The sequence below is a fragment of the Pseudophryne corroboree genome, chromosome 10 (genome assembly GCF_028390025.1).
Source record: "Pseudophryne corroboree isolate aPseCor3 chromosome 10, aPseCor3.hap2, whole genome shotgun sequence".
Taxonomy (NCBI): domain Eukaryota; kingdom Metazoa; phylum Chordata; class Amphibia; order Anura; family Myobatrachidae; genus Pseudophryne; species Pseudophryne corroboree.
Genome location: NC_086453.1, coordinates 375716321 through 375733991, shown reverse-complemented (window position 1 = coordinate 375733991; position 17671 = coordinate 375716321). Strand labels below are relative to the sequence as shown.

Genomic DNA, 17671 nt, shown 5'->3' with positions numbered 1-17671 from the left:
TCTATCTCGTAACCATCTGCTCCATGCACCTGACCAATTTAGCGACACTTTGCGCCCACCCACTTCATTGGCTGCAGCTCTTACAGTCCTCTCCCAAAATACTGCTCGCTCGGTCTGTGTATTAAATGAACTAAGAGGCTACTGGACATTGGGGCTGACTGGTATCTCTAAAGAAAAAGGGCAACTGGGATTTGTAAATTGCATCTCAGAGAAATATATTACAGGACAAGGGCCGATTACTTCAGAGAAGGTAAAATTCAAGTTCATTTGCAGGGAGAAAGATAAACAAATACTGTGCACCTGCCTGCAAAACAGGGGAACGCGTCCCAAATACTGTACTTCAATAATCTCATTCACCAAAACAACGGGATGCAGTTAATTTCTCGACAGTCATGATCTGGCAGTCGAAATACAGATGCCGGAATCCCGACAACAGTCAAAATGGTGGGGGTTGAAATTCCGACCGCTGCCCGGTATTTTCCCACTAGGGTGGTGGTCCACGCCAACACCCGAGGCGGAATATAATAGTGTGCTAAGCTCGCCACCGAGCCAGCGAGGGGACACACTGCGCTCAATGTCGGGAAATCCTACTGAATCCCAAAACAACATGTTTGTACATACAGACCCTAACACTTAATAAGGGCGCGTACTGCATTTGGGTGTAGTATGTTATGGGTTTTGAAAAAAAAACAAATGAAAAAAAGAACTTAACTTTTGCAAATTAACCTTCCAGACATCATTTATGACCGGGAGAAAAGCTCTATCACTGTGCCATCACCATGGAAGCCTATTTATCAAGGATTGGAGCAGTACATTTAAAACATTTTGAATATTTTTTATTTTTAAATGTTTCGAAATACCGACGTCGGGATCCCGTGAGTAAGGGGTGTTATACCCTCCCTCCCCCAACCCTAACCTCCTTCTTATCTTTTAACAATCCATGGTATGAATGTAAATTATTTCCAATATTATTTGTAATCATGTATACAGGGCCAGTATATTACACTGTACTTTGCAATTGACAGAGCTGCTTGGAAATATTTTTATATTTTCAGATTGACTTACCTATTTGCAAATTGTAATGAAAAAGAATTACAATTTACAATTAAACATAAATGAAAAATTAAAATATATATATTTCTATGTGGAGCTGTAATTCACAATGTTCATTGCAGAACTTGCATCTTCACAGAAAGGGTAGTGGATACAGTGGAATTGCCTACCATCAGAGGTGGTAGACGCTAGGACAGTATGGCAATTTAAACACGCTTGGTAAAAGGATAATTGAAAAAGGGTACAGACTACTGTAGATGGGCCATCAAATTCTATGTATTGTTCCGCTACCTGGTCTACATGTTTTGGCTACACCACGTCCATACATTCTGCGTATCAGCGGAGACAGGCCTTCATGGTAATAGTCCCTTATGTCATTTGTCAGGACACTGTAATTCATTCCATAAGGACTTGCACAGTATAGGGCTTTACAGGACGTCTAATCTGCTTTAATACTTGGCCGGAATTATCTCGACGTTGCATTAAATCTGAAACGTAGCAGCTCAGACACCCAATTTGTCAAAATTCCTTGGCAACCTTTGAGTTTACTGGCTTATATCATATGCGTTATCAGCAATTACTGCAATGTAACGTTCAGCTCTTCCTCCTCAATCGCCATCACACGGGCTCATATACTGTAGGGGGAACAGAGGACGAAGCGTCCTGCGGCATTAATTTCCATTTACAGCAACCTTATATTACAACGTGAAACCAGATACAACCCTGCAAGCGCAATTAGCATTTTACTGGAGAGGATTCTCTACTTAAATTCCAAAATCCCTTTTAGACTGAAAAAAAAGGGAAATTTATAATCGGAGAAAGGGGAAACTCGCTTAGCATAGAGGAAACCTGCAGATGGCACATTATAATCAGCATAAATGTCCATAGTAACTCATCTTTCTCCAACACCCTTCTGAGAACTGTCCCCGTAGATTGCAAGCTTGCGAGCAGGGCCTTCCTACCTCTATGACTGTTTGGTTTTACCCAGTTTTGTCTTCTCATTGTGTCCGGTTGTAAAGCGCAACGGAATTTGCTGCGCTCTATATAAGAAACTGTTAATAAATAAATAATACATCCAAGTGGCAAGTGCAGGGGGTTTGGTGACGCATTTCGCCTCATTACTGTGGATGAGGAATGAGGGGGGTAAGCAGCAGCATGGCCTGCTCTTCCAGGAGTGCTCCTAATATTTTTGAGTCTCCAGTATGTTCCGGCAGAACAGACAAGTGTGTTAATAAATAAAAAAAACAAAAAAAACCTTTAAGCCAATTTATAAGATATAAAATAAAATCTCAAGGCCACTGAGCGATACTATATAGGGGTGGTTTGGGTTAACTTATTGCTTTGAAAGTTTCATGGCGGCCCTGTACATATTATGGAAGAAAAAAAAATGATAATAATTAAAAAAAAAAGATGTAAAAACCTTTAAATCAGTGAAAGAAAATTTAAAGAATAAAGCATTTATCACCATCCTGAGGACCTATCCATCCACACATCGAACCGCTCAGCTCTCCTGATAACATTTGTTTGCTAAATTGCAGCTGCAACTTATTCAGTCAGAGTTATCGCCCCCATGGTGCCCAGATTAGAGTTGTACATATAATATAGATTAATTAGCGCCCTGGGGAGTACAGTGTTCTGTCGCACAGATTAGTCGCTCCTTCTGTGGACAGACTGAGGTCAAAGTTAATAGGTGACGGACTTATGTCAACTCCGCTATGACAGAGAGGGGTGGAGTTAAAGGTTTTTATTTGCAAAGTGAAAATGAGATGCAGAGCTGCAAAATAATACACTTCACAAGACGGATTCTGCGCTGATTATACGCCTAGAGTTCTGCCATAGGGCAATATGGCAACATGCGAGGAGTAACAGACGTCTGTGCGGAGCTATGGGAGGAGCTTGCCGGTACTCTAACATTCCTTGCTGGGTACAGAGTAGGCCCACGCGGAGAGACACTATTACACGTAGATATCGGGAAGTGAAGGCACACAGCCATTTCCATTCCATTGGGTGACCTCAAGTCTCGTCATATACATTGGATGTGATACATTTTACGCCTTCCAATTGCATTCTGGCAGAGAAACAAATCAGAAGGCCGCGCACGCAGGTGTGTGGAGGCCGCAGACGCAGACATGGGGAGCCATTATACACAGGCGTGAGGAGGCCACGCGGACAGATGAGGCCGGGCACACAGAGTCAGACAGTCACTGCTCCATAACCATACAGACAATTATAACCTGCCAGGAGGTGAATCGTATGAAAACTGCGAGAACAAGAACAAACTTTTAGTTTTTTACCCTCTTGGTTGCATGTCCGATCCACGAATACACACCTTTACCACATAGACATGTAGGACGGGTGCAATCGATGAGACCAAGTTTCCCTGCACAAAGATTTCCAGGTACCTATATTTTTCATAATCCACTGACGACAACTCCCCGTGGAATCCCCGATCAGGGTAAAATGGATGAGACCCACTATCACCGTACCCCCAAATGTGGTATCTCCCCCCCCCCAAACACTAAAGGGTTTATTTTGGCATATTAGCCAGCAACGGTTACCGGACCACGACCGGTGTCACAGGTTCCCGGCTGCCTGCTACAGTGGTTTGAACACACTGGAGGACAAATGCTGCGTGTGCTTTGTGTTAATATTGCGGTGGACACAGAATACCCAGAATCTGTGTGTGTGTGTGTGTGTGTGTGTGTGTGTGTGTGTGTGTGTGTGTGTGTGTGTGTTTTCTATCCGCCGAGCTCACATCTGGCATTGTGTACACTGCATCTCCCTGATACAACGGCAATTTACTTTACAACTGTTAAAAGAAACAAATAAAGCAATTTTGTGGTTAACAACTTGGGGCATAAATCCAAGGGATCTCTGTACACACAGACCGAGGCCTGCTGCATAGCGGGGATTAGGGCTGCGTGGCCTCCATTAACACTTACCGGGCCGGATTAAAGGGTTATAACCTCAAATGAAAGGCAGATTTACATATATACGTGGGTTGAGTTTAGCACCACATCATGCAATTGTTTGTAAAGTTCTTAACTTTTATATGAGTATCAGAATTATTGCTGCAACGTATTCTCTAATTACCAGATAAATGGGTAACGGAATTTGTGTATAATCTCTCCTCGTTTCCAGACCAACCTGTCACATCGTCCGCATGTTAACCCATATCTTGCGGGACAACCTGAGTATTCACTAAATGCACCACTGAAAGTTCCTCTATGTATGTAAACTGTACCAGAACACTATACAGTACCGACTATAAATATTACATATATATATATATATATATATATATATATATCTGTATGTATATATAGACACACACACACACACACACACACACACACACACATATATATATATATATACACACACACACACACACACACACACACACACACACACACATATATATATATACACACACACACACACACACACACACATATATATACACACACACACACACACACACACACATATACACTCACACATTAAACTGTCAGCACATATATCTTACGGGCAGTTAAATGGGTTCGGATTATTTTGGCCGACGAAACTCCCCGCGACCACTTTTGACAAACCCTCAGGTCTTTCCTTTAATAATATTGATGCTGGAAGTTCGTGAAAAACTTTGGGAAGAAGTTTGAAAAAAGTTTCCCCTCTCCCCAGCACACCACGCGCAGCGACACCCACGAGGCGGTAAGGACACGGATTTGGTCAGCGACTGACAGTTGGCAGTAACATGCGGCACTTACCTCCTCGCTGCTCTGCGATGCCTGGTGTCACGGCTCCGTCCGCCTAGTGCTGCTCTCAGCCTGCAGACACTTTACTCATCCCTTCCTCGGAGTTTAGCCCCTCCACTGTGGCTTCCTGCCCACTGACTCTTGCTCGGCAGCCAAGAACACTTTCTCTGAAGGGGGAACGAGAGCCAGGATTGCTTTGAAACGAAGAGACAGAGGAAGAGAGCGGAAGGGATGGTTTTCGTCTCCGTTTGTACTGTTAAAAAAAAAAGAAAGAGAAGAACGATTGCAAGAGAAAATTTCATTCTTTCTTATTTTGGAAATTGACAACACATGCCCTGCTTTATGTCCTAGAGGCCTAGTAAACGGGCCATCCTCACCGAGCCCATCGCCATGGTAACAAACATGCAGGAAATATCCCAGATAAGTAAAATAGTGGTAAAAACATGTGTTTTGGATGGAGAGTCGACCCCCCCCCCCCTCTTCTGAATAGCCGCTGCTGATTATTTCTCAGCAAACGTTTCATATTCTTCCCAGCACCGTCACATACAGTACAGTGTGGTCAGTGGGGCTTCCCGGGTGACTGAGGGGACAGGAAAACATGGTAAAGGATCTCAGCATTTATTAACGAACGCACTCAGGAGTCTATTTATCAAGGATTACATATTCAGTGCGATCTGGGTGTGATACGAGCCATTGGGATTGCACCGGCGGCACCTGCAGACATTACGCAGCAGAGAGACGAAGCCACTGTCCCTGCGCGTGATTTGTAGCGAATGTTCATTTCTTAGAGCTGATAAAGAATTCTAATGATCTGGGCTAACACCCGATAATTACAAATATGCCCTGAAACGAGAATGAGACATATAATAGGGCCTTACGCAGACTTGGACGCAGACGCTGCGTTCGCACCCTTGGACGCGTCCAAAGGGTCTGCGCAAGTGCAGCAGCTGTAGTGGGCATGAGCGATCAGGGATTGACAGGCGACGGGCGTCCGGTGGCGCAATGTGGCGTTGGGGGGGGGGGGAGCAGAAAACAGAGGCGTGTAATGGTCGTTTTTGGGGCCAGCCGATGATGTTGCCTGTGATAGGAAACATGGCGGTGGTCCCCCTGCTTATGCAGCCATAGGCACGGTCAACCTCTATTTTATGTTTTTGCGATGCGGCCCCCAGCATGTGAGTAGTATGGTCGCAGACTCTGAATAACCCCCATAGTCCCTTTAGATGTAATAACATAATAATGTACAGTAATACATCATGCCCGCAAATGATTTATTTGTCCAGCTGTAAATCACTATTTCCTTCTTTACACTTTACAGTCATTTTATGGTTATATTTACCAGTTATCTATATAGCGCACACATATTCCGCAGCGCTTTACAGAGAATATTTGGCCGTTCACATCAGTCCCTGCCCCAGTGGAGCTTACACTCTACACAGTAGCGGCTTTTGCCACGGGCAAGCAGGCTTTTTGCCTGGGGCGCCGCTGCCATGGCAAGAGCCGAAACTCCTGATTCCCCCTCTCCCTGGCTGCAGCAGGTGCCGTGGGCTGTGTGGGCGCCCACTGCAGCCGGCGTCGCTAACTGACGCTAGAGGTCATAATTGACCCCTAGTGTCAGTGCGGCGCTGCTATGGGAGAGACGTCATGACGTCTCTCCCATAGAGAGGAGACAGCAGCGGCCGGAGACGGCAGCAGCAGCGGCAGCGGTCAGGAAGCAGGAGCGGGGCTGGTAAGTATTGTTTTTTTGTTTGTTTTTCTTGTTTGCAAGCGGTACTACTACAGGCGGCACAACTACTAGGGGCACAAATACAGGGGGCACTACTGCAGAGGGCACTGCTACGAGGGGAACTGCTACTGGGGCACAGCTACTGGGGGCACTGCTACAGGGGGCACAGCTATTGGGGGCAAATCTACAGGGGGCAAATGCTGGGGGCACTACTAAAGGGGGCACTGCTACAGGGGGCACTACTACAGGGGGCACTACTACAGGGGGAACAGCTACTGGGGGCACTACTACAGGGGGCACTACTACAGGAGGAACAGCTACTGGGGGCACTACTACAGGGGGCACAGCTATTGGGGGCAAATCTACAGGGGGCAAATGCTGGGGGCACTACTACAGGGGGCACTGCTATAGGGGGCACTACTACAGGGGGCACTACTACAGGGGGCACTACTACAGGGAGCACTACTACAGGGGGCACTATTACAGGGGGCACTACTACAGGGGGAACAGCTACTGGGGGCACTACTACAGGGGGCACTACTACAGGGGGCAAATCAACTGGGGGCACAGCTGCTAGGGGCACAACTACAGGGGGCAAATCTACAGGGGGCACAACTACTAGGGGCACAACTACAGGGGGCAAATCAACTGGGGGCACAGCTACTGGGGGCAAATCTACAGGGGGCACATACTGGGGGCACAACTACAAAGGGCACAACTACAGGGGGCAAATCAACTGGGGGCACACCTACTGGGGGCAAATCTACAGGGGGCACAACTACTAGGGGCACAACTACAGGGGGCACTACTACAGGGGGCACTACTACAGGGGGCACAGCTATTGGGGGCAAATCAACTGGGGGCACTACTACAGGGGGCACAGCTACTGGGGCAAATCTACAGGGGGCACAGCTACTGGGGCACAACTATTGGGGGCACAAGTACAGGGGGATAACTGTGGCCATGCCTTCCCTATGAAGAAGCCACGCCCCTATTTTTGACCGTGCACCATTGGCGCGCACCATCTCTATTTTACTGGGGGGGGGGGGGGGGAACCACAGGAAACTTTCGCCCTGGGCGCCACAAGGTCTAGCACCGGCCCTGAATCTACATTCCCTACCACATGTACACACACATTCACACTATGGTTAATTTTGTCGGTATCCAATTGCCCTACCAGTATATTTTTGGATTGTGGGAGGAAACCCACGCGAGCACAAGGAGAATATACAAACTCCACACAGTTAGGGCTCTGGTGGGAATCGAACCCATGACCTCAGTGCTGTGAGGCAGTAATGCTAACCACTACACTGTCCGTGCTGCCCCACAGTAATTATGTGCAAACAAGCCGCCCCGGCAGGAAGCAGAGATGAGGCTCTGCATCCGTGGTAGTTGCACGGGGCGGAGCATGCATGGAACATAAACATGAAAGGAACATCCACATATGGACTTGTGTTCAACTCTTTATCTTTTACTCTTCTGAATGATAAACCCACGTGATAAGTCATAAAATGCATTAATTTACTGTATTTATTTCTGTGTAATCTCAGAACAAGAAGACCCATATTCTCTGCCCCTCTCTGGGTTCCGGTGTATAGATCTTTATAGACACACACACTTTCTCTGGCTCTTATGTGTAACATGTGTATCTGATTAAGAATCTGAGCTCCGTCAGATGTGTTGACGTCTGTGGCAGTATTGGGGCTCCTGCTGTCCCTGAAAGGCAGGATGGGTATCGATGACTTCTATAGATCCTCTGTGCGCATTCTGCACTGTCTCAGAGATATGAACTCACATCAATAGGATCCACACATGCAGAAAACTCATTACAGGTCACCAGAAGTAATTCCAGTACAGTGCCCTTCAACCGCCACCGGGGATTTATTTTCCCCTAAACTGTTCATATTGCCCCAGATGTTACATGAGATGATGATACTTAGTAAGCAGTGATAAGTCACATCATCCGGTGTCTCCCTGACATACAAGTGAGTATTAGAAAATATACCCCCAGGCAATAACATTGGAGCAGGGGGGCAATTGTTCGGTATGGTTATGCCACGGTCATCACATTAAGCTCCAGCCGCTCACAGCTATAAAACCTTTCCATTAAACAAACTTTGGACCTCTTTTATAAAATGCTGCTTGCTTTAGTCTCAGCCATCGCTTAAACTGATGACAAGGGTAATGGAGACAGTAGATCGGTCTTTGTGACATGTCGTAATTTTGAACATTTTAACTTTTTTTTTTCACACTGAATGTTCGAAATTGGTACAAAATAGTCCCTATCCCCGATCCGCCAAACTCAACAATCCAACTACAATCTCCCCAGGAGCGCCCACGTTTGTGTCGAAACTCAGGGAAATAAATCAGGTCTGTCCCATAAAAATTGGGACTACTAGTAGGTATGCATTGCGCAAAATGGGATCTATTAAAAATACAGAAGGCGACCCGATCTCGGGAGCTGGTGCACAATACAAGGGCTTTGTCACAGTGCACCTTACTGTACAGCAGGGAACGCCCGCTCTGTCCCCCATTTTATTTATTTATCAACCGTAGCATATTCCGTTGCGCTTTACAATTGGATAACATTTTATTATTTATGCGTCACAGAACAATGGGGGTAATTCTGAGTTGATCACAGCAGCAAGTTTGTTAGCAATTGGGCAAAACCATGTGCACTGCAGGTGGGGCAGATGTAACTTGTGCAGAGAGAGTTAGAATTGGGTGGGTTATGTTGTTTCTGTGCAGGGTAAATACTGGCTGCTTTATGTTTACACTGCAATTTAGATTTAAGTTTGAATACACCCCCACACAAATCTAAATCTCTCTGCACATGTTATATCTGCCCCACCTGCAGTGCACATGGTTTTGTCCAACTGCTAAAAAATTTCCTGCTGCGATCAACTTGGAATTACCCCCAATGTGCCATAATGGATAACTTGTGTGCGCCACCTAACTGGACCTCAAGCTAAATGTACAAGGCGGCGGATGTATTAAGCCTGGAGAAGTGATAAAGCAGTGACAAGTGCAAGGTGATAACGCACCAGTCAATCAGCTCCAATTGACAGTTATGAGCTGATTGGCTGGTGCGTTATCACCTTGCACTTATCCCCGCTTTATCACTTCTTAATGCCTTCTCCAGGCTTAATACATCTGCCCCAAGGTTTGATGAGCAGGAAGGTGAGGACAGGTAGGTTCTGCTGTCTCAATACTAAGCACCGTTGTCTGCCTGGTGGTTGGCATCTAGAGCCTCCAGTAGGGTTTCGGCCTACCACCCATTAATGTTATGCTGGGGTTATACCAGAAACTCATTTTAGCCAGAGATGAGCTAAATAACGGCTCCATCAGCTTAAAAGTCCTCCTTGATATAGTCTAAAGTATATTAGGAAGTCAGGAAATTCTATGAACATCTGTACACTATTCAGAAACAGACCCCTTACCAACGCAGACATTCTCCCCGGAATCCGGAACTATCTATCTACACAAACTCTGCCGCACTTAATCAACCCATCACTGACGAAGAGCTCTCTGATGCCATTAAGACCCAACAGATACCCAATGTCATACTATAAGGTATCAAGGCCTCCTTTCTCCCCCCCCCCCCCCCCCCCCCCGAGAGAAACTTTCAATAATATACGCACCCATTTTTTTACTCTGACACTATAAAAGCAAAAACAGCAGTGATCCCCATGCCAGGCAAAGGCCCCGTACACTGCGCCAACTACCACCTCAGGTAAGTCTTAATTACTGATCTAAAACTATGTCCCAATAATCTGACTAATTGCCTGAATCCCATACGCGCTAATCTAATCCACCCAGACTAGGTGTGTTTGGTCACATCCCGAGCTAGATAACAGCAGATGCCCGGTAGGCCTCATCCCTTGTGTAAACCAGCATATAATTACTTCTCTGCCACCTGTTTCGGACATAGATACTGTAACCCTTTGACCGGGATTCCTGGACCCTCACAATCCAAACCCATCTTAAATTTGGTTTTCGAGACAAAATCCTCCAAGTCAAAAGCCCTTTTACTCAATCCTTTTGTCCACCTTTCTCGCAGGATGTCCAGTCTTTGGCCCGTTCATGTCAACTGCAACAGACAAGGATGCCCCCTCTCACTACTCTTTCCCTTTTTACCTCCCAGACCTTCTAGAGGAACTCCTCCTTCTGCAGCCCCTAGAAGCCAGACAGGGCTGGTGTTATAGCAGGGGAGTGACTTCCCATTGGTAATGCTTGCTGCTAATTGCAGTTTGGACTGGCAGTCCCAGGGGGAGGAAATGGGAGGCCACTGCCAGCCTGTCACTGGTGTGGCGGATCTTGCTGATGATAGGGGGCTATAGGAAAAATCCACAACTGAATTGCAAGCAATTACACCTACACCTACCCCGGGCCCCCCTCTGTCAAGGGCCCCGCCACCCAGAGCACACTGACATCACTAGCTCTCCCTCTTATGTAGCAGCAGAACCAGGCCGCCAGAATGTGAACAGGACAGTAAGCATTGCAGGCAGAGATACAGGAATATCAGGTTTCAAGAGCCACCGATGGAGCTTCTTGACCAGAGGAGAGATAGGAGGGTGGAGAGAGCTGTAAGTGACCCAGGGATCCCAGCTTCTCCTCCTCCTCCCCCTGGGTGTCAGGGTCCTGTGTAACCTGTTATCTAATGAGAGTGTTCATATTTAGAGATAGACACGCACAGAGCATTCTCCTGAGTCCTGTCCCAGTGTGTAAGTAGTCCAGAGGCTGCTGCTATTGCATTTTTGCAAGATAAATGATATATTATATTTTTCTATGTGCATTTTAAGCTTAAGTTGTCTTTGTTCCACTACAGGAAAACATTATAAAATAGTTGTCTCTATTACGTGGAGATATAAACAGTACCCAGGCCTTATTAATCTATTATTTTAAACCTAATATACACCACTAGGTGCTTCATCGCGCCCTACGGGCGCTCTTCACACCGTCGGAAGGGGCTACGCCCCCTTAACCCCTGCACGCCTTTCTGGGGTTCAATATATGGAGTATTACCTGCATTCCTAGTTTTGTTAGTGTTTGAATATTGCACAATGAAAGGGCGTCCGATGATGAAGGGGGCGTAGTCCCTTGCAACAGTAAGGGGTTTGGGGAGTGGGGACCGCGGATGGGGGAGGGGGTATGAAGGCGCTGTGGGTGGGGTAGGAGCAGGGGTGTCGCAGGTGGGGGATGGCAGCTGCAGGGCTGTTTTGGATGGAGGAGGGGTTCCGAAGGCGCTGCAGATGGGGAAGGGATGGGTGCGGGTGTGCAGTGGATGGGGGAGGTGTCCAGGGGGCGCGGTGGGTGGGGGAGGGGTGGATGCGGGGGTAACGTGGGTGGGGGAGTGGCGGGTGCGGTGCTGTTGCGAATGGTGTAGGCGATGCGGATTGGGAAGGGTCTGCTGCGTGGGTGGGGTAGGGGATCCAAAGGTGCAGCGGGCGGGGGAGAGCCAGATGCGGGGTGTGGCGGATGGGGTCCGGAGGTGATGTAGGTGGTGGAGGGGCGGGTGGCATAGGGGGTCTGGAGGCACCGCGGGTGGGTACCGGGGGAGGGGGCCGGGGGGGCGTTGTGTGTGGGGGAGGGGGAGGTGGGGGAGGGGCAGATGCTGGGCTGGATGGGGGAGGGGTTCCAGAGGTCCTGCGGGTGGGAAAGGGTGTGGCGGGTGGGTAGGAGGTGTAAAGGCGTTGCGGGTGGGAGAGGGGGGGGTGCAGTGAATGGGGTTAGGGGTCCGGAGGAGGGAGGGTCCGTGTGTGTTGAGGTGTGGGGTCCGTAGGTGCTGTGGGTGGGGGTGCCACGGGTGGTGGAGGGACAGGTGTGTGGATTTGCGGTGGATGGGGGAGGGGGTCTGGAGGTGCTGCAGGTGGTGGAGGGGTGTGTGCGCGGGTGGGTGCGGGGGTGCAGCGGATGGTGGAGGTGGTCCGGGAGTGTGGGAGAGGTGAGGTGCTGTGGGTGGGGGAGAGGCGGCAGAGGGGCTGTTGCGGATGAGGGAGGGGTTCCGGAGGCGCTGCAGGGTGGAAGGGTGCAGGTGTTGCGGGTGAGGTAGGGGGCCTGGAGGCGCTGCGGGTGGGGGTGCGGTGGATGGGGAGGGGCTGCAGGTGGTGTAGGAGGTCCGGAGGTGCAGTGGGTGGTGGAGGGGTGGGTGCTGAGGGTGGGGTAGTGGGTCCGAAGGTGTTGCGGTTGCTGGAGAGGTGGGGGTGTAGGGGATGGTTCAGTGGGTGCAGCGGATGGGGGAGGGGTGAATGCGGGGGTTCAGCGGATGGGGAGGGGGTCAGGGGATGCGGGAGGGGTGGGGGTGCTGTGGGTGGGGGAGGCGGGGGAGGGGCTGTTGCGGATGGGGGAGGGGTTCCGGAGGCGCTGCTGGTGGAGAAGGGTGCAGGTGTTGCGGGTGAGGTAGGGGGCCTGGAGGCGCTGCGGGTGGGGGAGGGAGGGAGGGGGGTGAGGGTGCGGTGGATCGGGAGGGGCTGTAGGTGGTGGAGGAGCAGGTGGTGTAGGGGGTCCGCAGGTGGAGTGGTTGGTGGTGGGGTGAGTGCTGCGGGTGGGGTAGTGGGACCGAAAGTGTTGCTGTTGCTGGAGGGGAGGGGGTGCAGGGGATGGGTCCGGGGGTGCTGCGGATGGGGGAGTGGGGGAGGGGCTGCTGCAGATGGGGGAGGGGTTTGGAAGACACTGCGGGTGGGGTAGGGGGTCCGAAGGCGCAGTGGGTGGGGGTGCCACGGGTGGTGGAGGGGCAGGTGCGGGGGTTTGCGGGGGATGGGGAGGGGTCCAGGGGCGCTGCAGGTGGTGGGGGGGCAGATATCAGTGCACATAGTCTCTGTGGTAGTTAGTGAGGGTTGGTGATGGTGTGAGAGGGGTGAAGGCCAGTACACAGACAGGCAGTTAGAGAGCAGGATGAGGGTGACAGGGCATAGGGAGTACTTAGCAGATATAGGGGTGGGCTACAGGTGTGATGTCACAGTGTGTGTACCTTTGCTCTCATGTGTGAGGTATGTGAGGTATATGTGAGGTACATGTGAGGTATGTGAGGTATATGTGAGGTATATGTGAGGTATATGTGAGGTAAGGATGTGCGGGTCGTGGTGGCCACTAACCTCCAGGCTGCTGCTGTGAGATGGTGACTGCAGAGGGAGGGAGCTCAGACCCAGCAGCAATGGGTCGTGGTCAGCATTCCTTCCTGGCCCCGTTCCGCCGCACACTGTCCGCCCCGTCTGACGGGCGTCATTCCTCCATCCTGCCTGGCAGCGTCAGCTGCTGTGATCGCGGAGCATAGGTAAGCGTCCGGAGCCCTGTGGGCGGGCAGGCATGGTGTTTCCCTGGAGAGGTGCGGCGCGCGTCCTTAGGCTGCAGACGGAGGGAGCTCCGGCCCAGCAGCAATGTTGATTAGTGCGTGTCCCGTCCTGGCGCTGTCCCGCTGCACATGCTCCGCACCGCTTGCCGCTGAGCATGGCAGCCCTTGTGTGTATGCTGCAGATGCTGATCTAGCGGTGCCTGAGCTAGCGTGCCCCACCCGTAGTAGTAGCGTCCTTATACGTAATGCCCCACCCGTAGTAGTAGCGTCCATATACGTAATGCCCCCCCAATAGTAGTAGTGTCCTTATACATAATGCCCCCCCAGTAGTAGTAGCATCCTTATACATAATGCCCCCCCAGTAGTAGTAGCATCCTTATACATAATGCCCCCCCAGTAGTAGTAGCGTCCTTATACATAATGCCCCCCCAATAGTAGTAGTGTCCTTATACATAATGCCCCCCCAGTAGTAGTAGCAGTTATATGTAATGCCCCACAACAGTAATAGTAGCATCCTTATACGTAATGCCCCACCCGTAGTAGTAGTGTCCTTATACATAATGCCCCCCCAGTAGTAGTAGCAGTAATATGTAATGCCCCCCAACAGTAATAGTAGCGTCCTTATACGTAATGCCCCCCCAGTAGTAGTAGCATCCTTATACATAATGCCCCCCCAGTAGTAGTAGCATCCTTATACATAATGCCCCCCCAGTAGTAGTAGCATCCTTATACATAATGCCCCCCCAGTAGTAGTAGCGTCCTTATACATAATGCCCCCCCAATAGTAGTAGTGTCCTTATACATAATGCCCCCCCAGTAGTAGTAGCAGTTATATGTAATGCCCCACAACAGTAATAGTAGCATCCTTATACGTAATGCCCCACCCGTAGTAGTAGTGTCCTTATACATAATGCCCCCCCAGTAGTAGTAGCAGTAATATGTAATGCCCCCAACAGTAATAGTAGCGTCCTTATACGTAATGCCCCCCCCAGTAGTAGTAGCATCCTTATACATAATGCCCCCCCAATAGTAGTAGTGTCCTTATACATAATGCCCCCCCAGTAGTAGTAGCAGTTATATGTAATGCTCCCCAACAGTAATAGTAGCGTCCTTATACGTAATGCCCCCCCAGTAGTAGTAGCAGCATCCTTATACATAATGCCCCCCCAGTAGTAGTAGCATCCTTATACATAATGCCCCCCCAATAGTAGTAGTGTCCTTATACATAATGCCCCCCCAGTAGTAGTAGCAGTTATATGTAATGCCCCCCAACAGTAATAGTAGCGTCCTAATACGTAATGCCACCCCTGTAGTAGTAGCATTCTTATACATAATGTGCCCCCAGTAGTAGTACCGTCCTTATACATAATGCCCCCCCAGTAGTAGTAGCATCCTTACATGTAATGCCCTCCCAGTAGTAGCGTCCTTATACATAATGCCCCCCCAGTAGTAGTAGCATCCTTACATGTAATGCCCTCCCAGTAGTAGTAGCACCGTCCTTATACATAATGTCCCCCCAGAAGTAATAGAGTCCTTATACATAATGCCCCCCCAGTAGTAGCGTCCTTATATGTAATGCCCCCCAGTATTAGTAGCCTCCTTATACGTAATGTCCCCCTATAGTAGTAGCGTCCTTATACGTAATGCCCCCCCATAGTAGTAGCGTCCTTATACGTAATGCCCCCCCATAGTAGTAGCGTCCTGATACGTAATCCCCCCCATAGTAGTAGCGTCCTTATACGTAATGCCCCCCCTACAGTAGTAGCGTCCTTATACGTAATGCCCCCCCTATAGTAGTAGCGTCCTTATACGTAATGCCCCCCCTATAGTAGTAGCGTCCTTATACGTAATGCCCCCCTATAGTAGTAGCGTCCTTATACGTAATGCCCCCCCTATAGTAGTAGCGTCCTTATACGTAATGCCCCCCTATATTAGTAGCGTCCTTATACGTAATGCCCCCCCTATAGTAGTAGCGTCCTTATACGTAATGCCCCCCCTATAGTAGTAGCGTCCTTATACGTAATGCCCCCCTATAGTAGTAGCGTCCTTATACGTAATGCCCCCCCTATAGTAGTAGCGTCCTTATACGTAATGCCCCCCTATAGTAGTAGCGTCCTTATACGTAATGCCCCCCCTATAGTAGTAGCGTCCTTATACGTAATGCCCCCCTATATTAGTAGCGTCCTTATACGTAATGCCCCCCTATATTAGTAGCGTCCTTATACGTAATGCCCCCCCATAGTAGTAGCGTCCTTATACGTAATGCCCCCCCTACAGTAGTAGCGTCCTTATACGTAATGCCCCCCCTATAGTAGTAGCGTCCTTATACGTAATGCCCCCCTATAGTAGTAGCGTCCTTATACGTAATGCCCCCCCTATAGTAGTAGCGTCCTTATACGTAATGCCCCCCTATATTAGTAGCGTCCTTATACGTAATGCCCCCCCTATAGTAGTAGCGTCCTTATACGTAATGCCCCCCCTATAGTAGTAGCGTCCTTATACGTAATGCCCCCCTATAGTAGTAGCGTCCTTATACGTAATGCCCCCCCTATAGTAGTAGCGTCCTTATACGTAATGCCCCCCTATAGTAGTAGCGTCCTTATACGTAATGCCCCCCCTATAGTAGTAGCGTCCTTATACGTAATGCCCCCCTATATTAGTAGCGTCCTTATACGTAATGCCCCCCTATATTAGTAGCGTCCTTATACGTAATGCCCCCCCATAGTAGTAGCGTCCTTATACGTAATGCCCCCCCTACAGTAGTAGCGTCCTTATACGTAATGCCCCCCCTATAGTAGTAGCGTCCTTATACGTAATGCCCCCCTATAGTAGTAGCGTCCTTATACGTAATGCCCCCCCTATAGTAGTAGCGTCCTTATACGTAATGCCCCCCTATATTAGTAGCGTCCTTATACGTAATGCCCCCCCTATAGTAGTAGCGTCCTTATACGTAATGCCCCCCCTATAGTAGTAGCGTCCTTATACGTAATGCCCCCCTATAGTAGTAGCGTCCTTATACGTAATGCCCCCCCTATAGTAGTAGCGTCCTTATACGTAATGCCCCCCTATAGTAGTAGCGTCCTTATACGTAATGCCCCCCCTATAGTAGTAGCGTCCTTATACGTAATGCCCCCCTATATTAGTAGCGTCCTTATACGTAATGCCCCCCTATATTAGTAGCGTCCTTATACGTAATGCCCCCCCATAGTAGTAGCGTCCTTATACGTAATGCCCCCCCTACAGTAGTAGCGTCCTTATACGTAATGCCCCCCCTATAGTAGTAGCGTCCTTATACGTAATGCCCCCCTATAGTAGTAGCGTCCTTATACGTAATGCCCCCCCTATAGTAGTAGCGTCCTTGCATGTAATGGGCCCCCCAGCAGTGGCGTCCATAAAGTGCGCACACACAGACATACCTCACACACACACAATTCACACATACATACAAACACACACACACCCCACCATATATACACACACCCACTATACACACACACACACACACACACACACATTTCTCTCTCACCCTCCACTTACCAAGTCTGGCTGGCCGTCACTGCAATGCTGATTCCACCACTGTTCAGCTGTCTGGTCCCGTGTAGCTCCGCCCCTCTATTCCGTGTAGCTCCGCCCCTCGTGACGCCGTAGCTCCGCCCCCTTTTCGGGTCCCGCTCTGCACAGCACGCAGGCCGCTGTCACAGGTGATTGGGGGGGAGGACAGGCACAGCAGCCGGCAGCTAGTGGCCATCCTCACCTCCTATACTGTAAGGTAGGGTCTTGCACCTGACTGCTGCTGGCGCTGGGTATGGAGTAGCTCCCTGCAGCAGATGCAGTTGACTCCGCCCAGCT

At 49.5% G+C, this 17671-nt stretch overlaps 1 protein-coding gene across 1 annotated transcript in view; it reads right to left on the bottom strand.

The window, feature by feature from the left end:
* Positions 1-17426, bottom strand: part of CDON (cell adhesion associated, oncogene regulated) — a 239117-nt gene extending 221691 nt beyond the window's left edge. Inside the window, 2 exon segments of the mRNA XM_063943784.1 lie at positions 4821-5061; positions 17360-17426. The gene's annotated coding sequence lies outside the window, so the exon portion shown is untranslated.
* Positions 17427-17671: the final 245 nt, after the last annotated feature.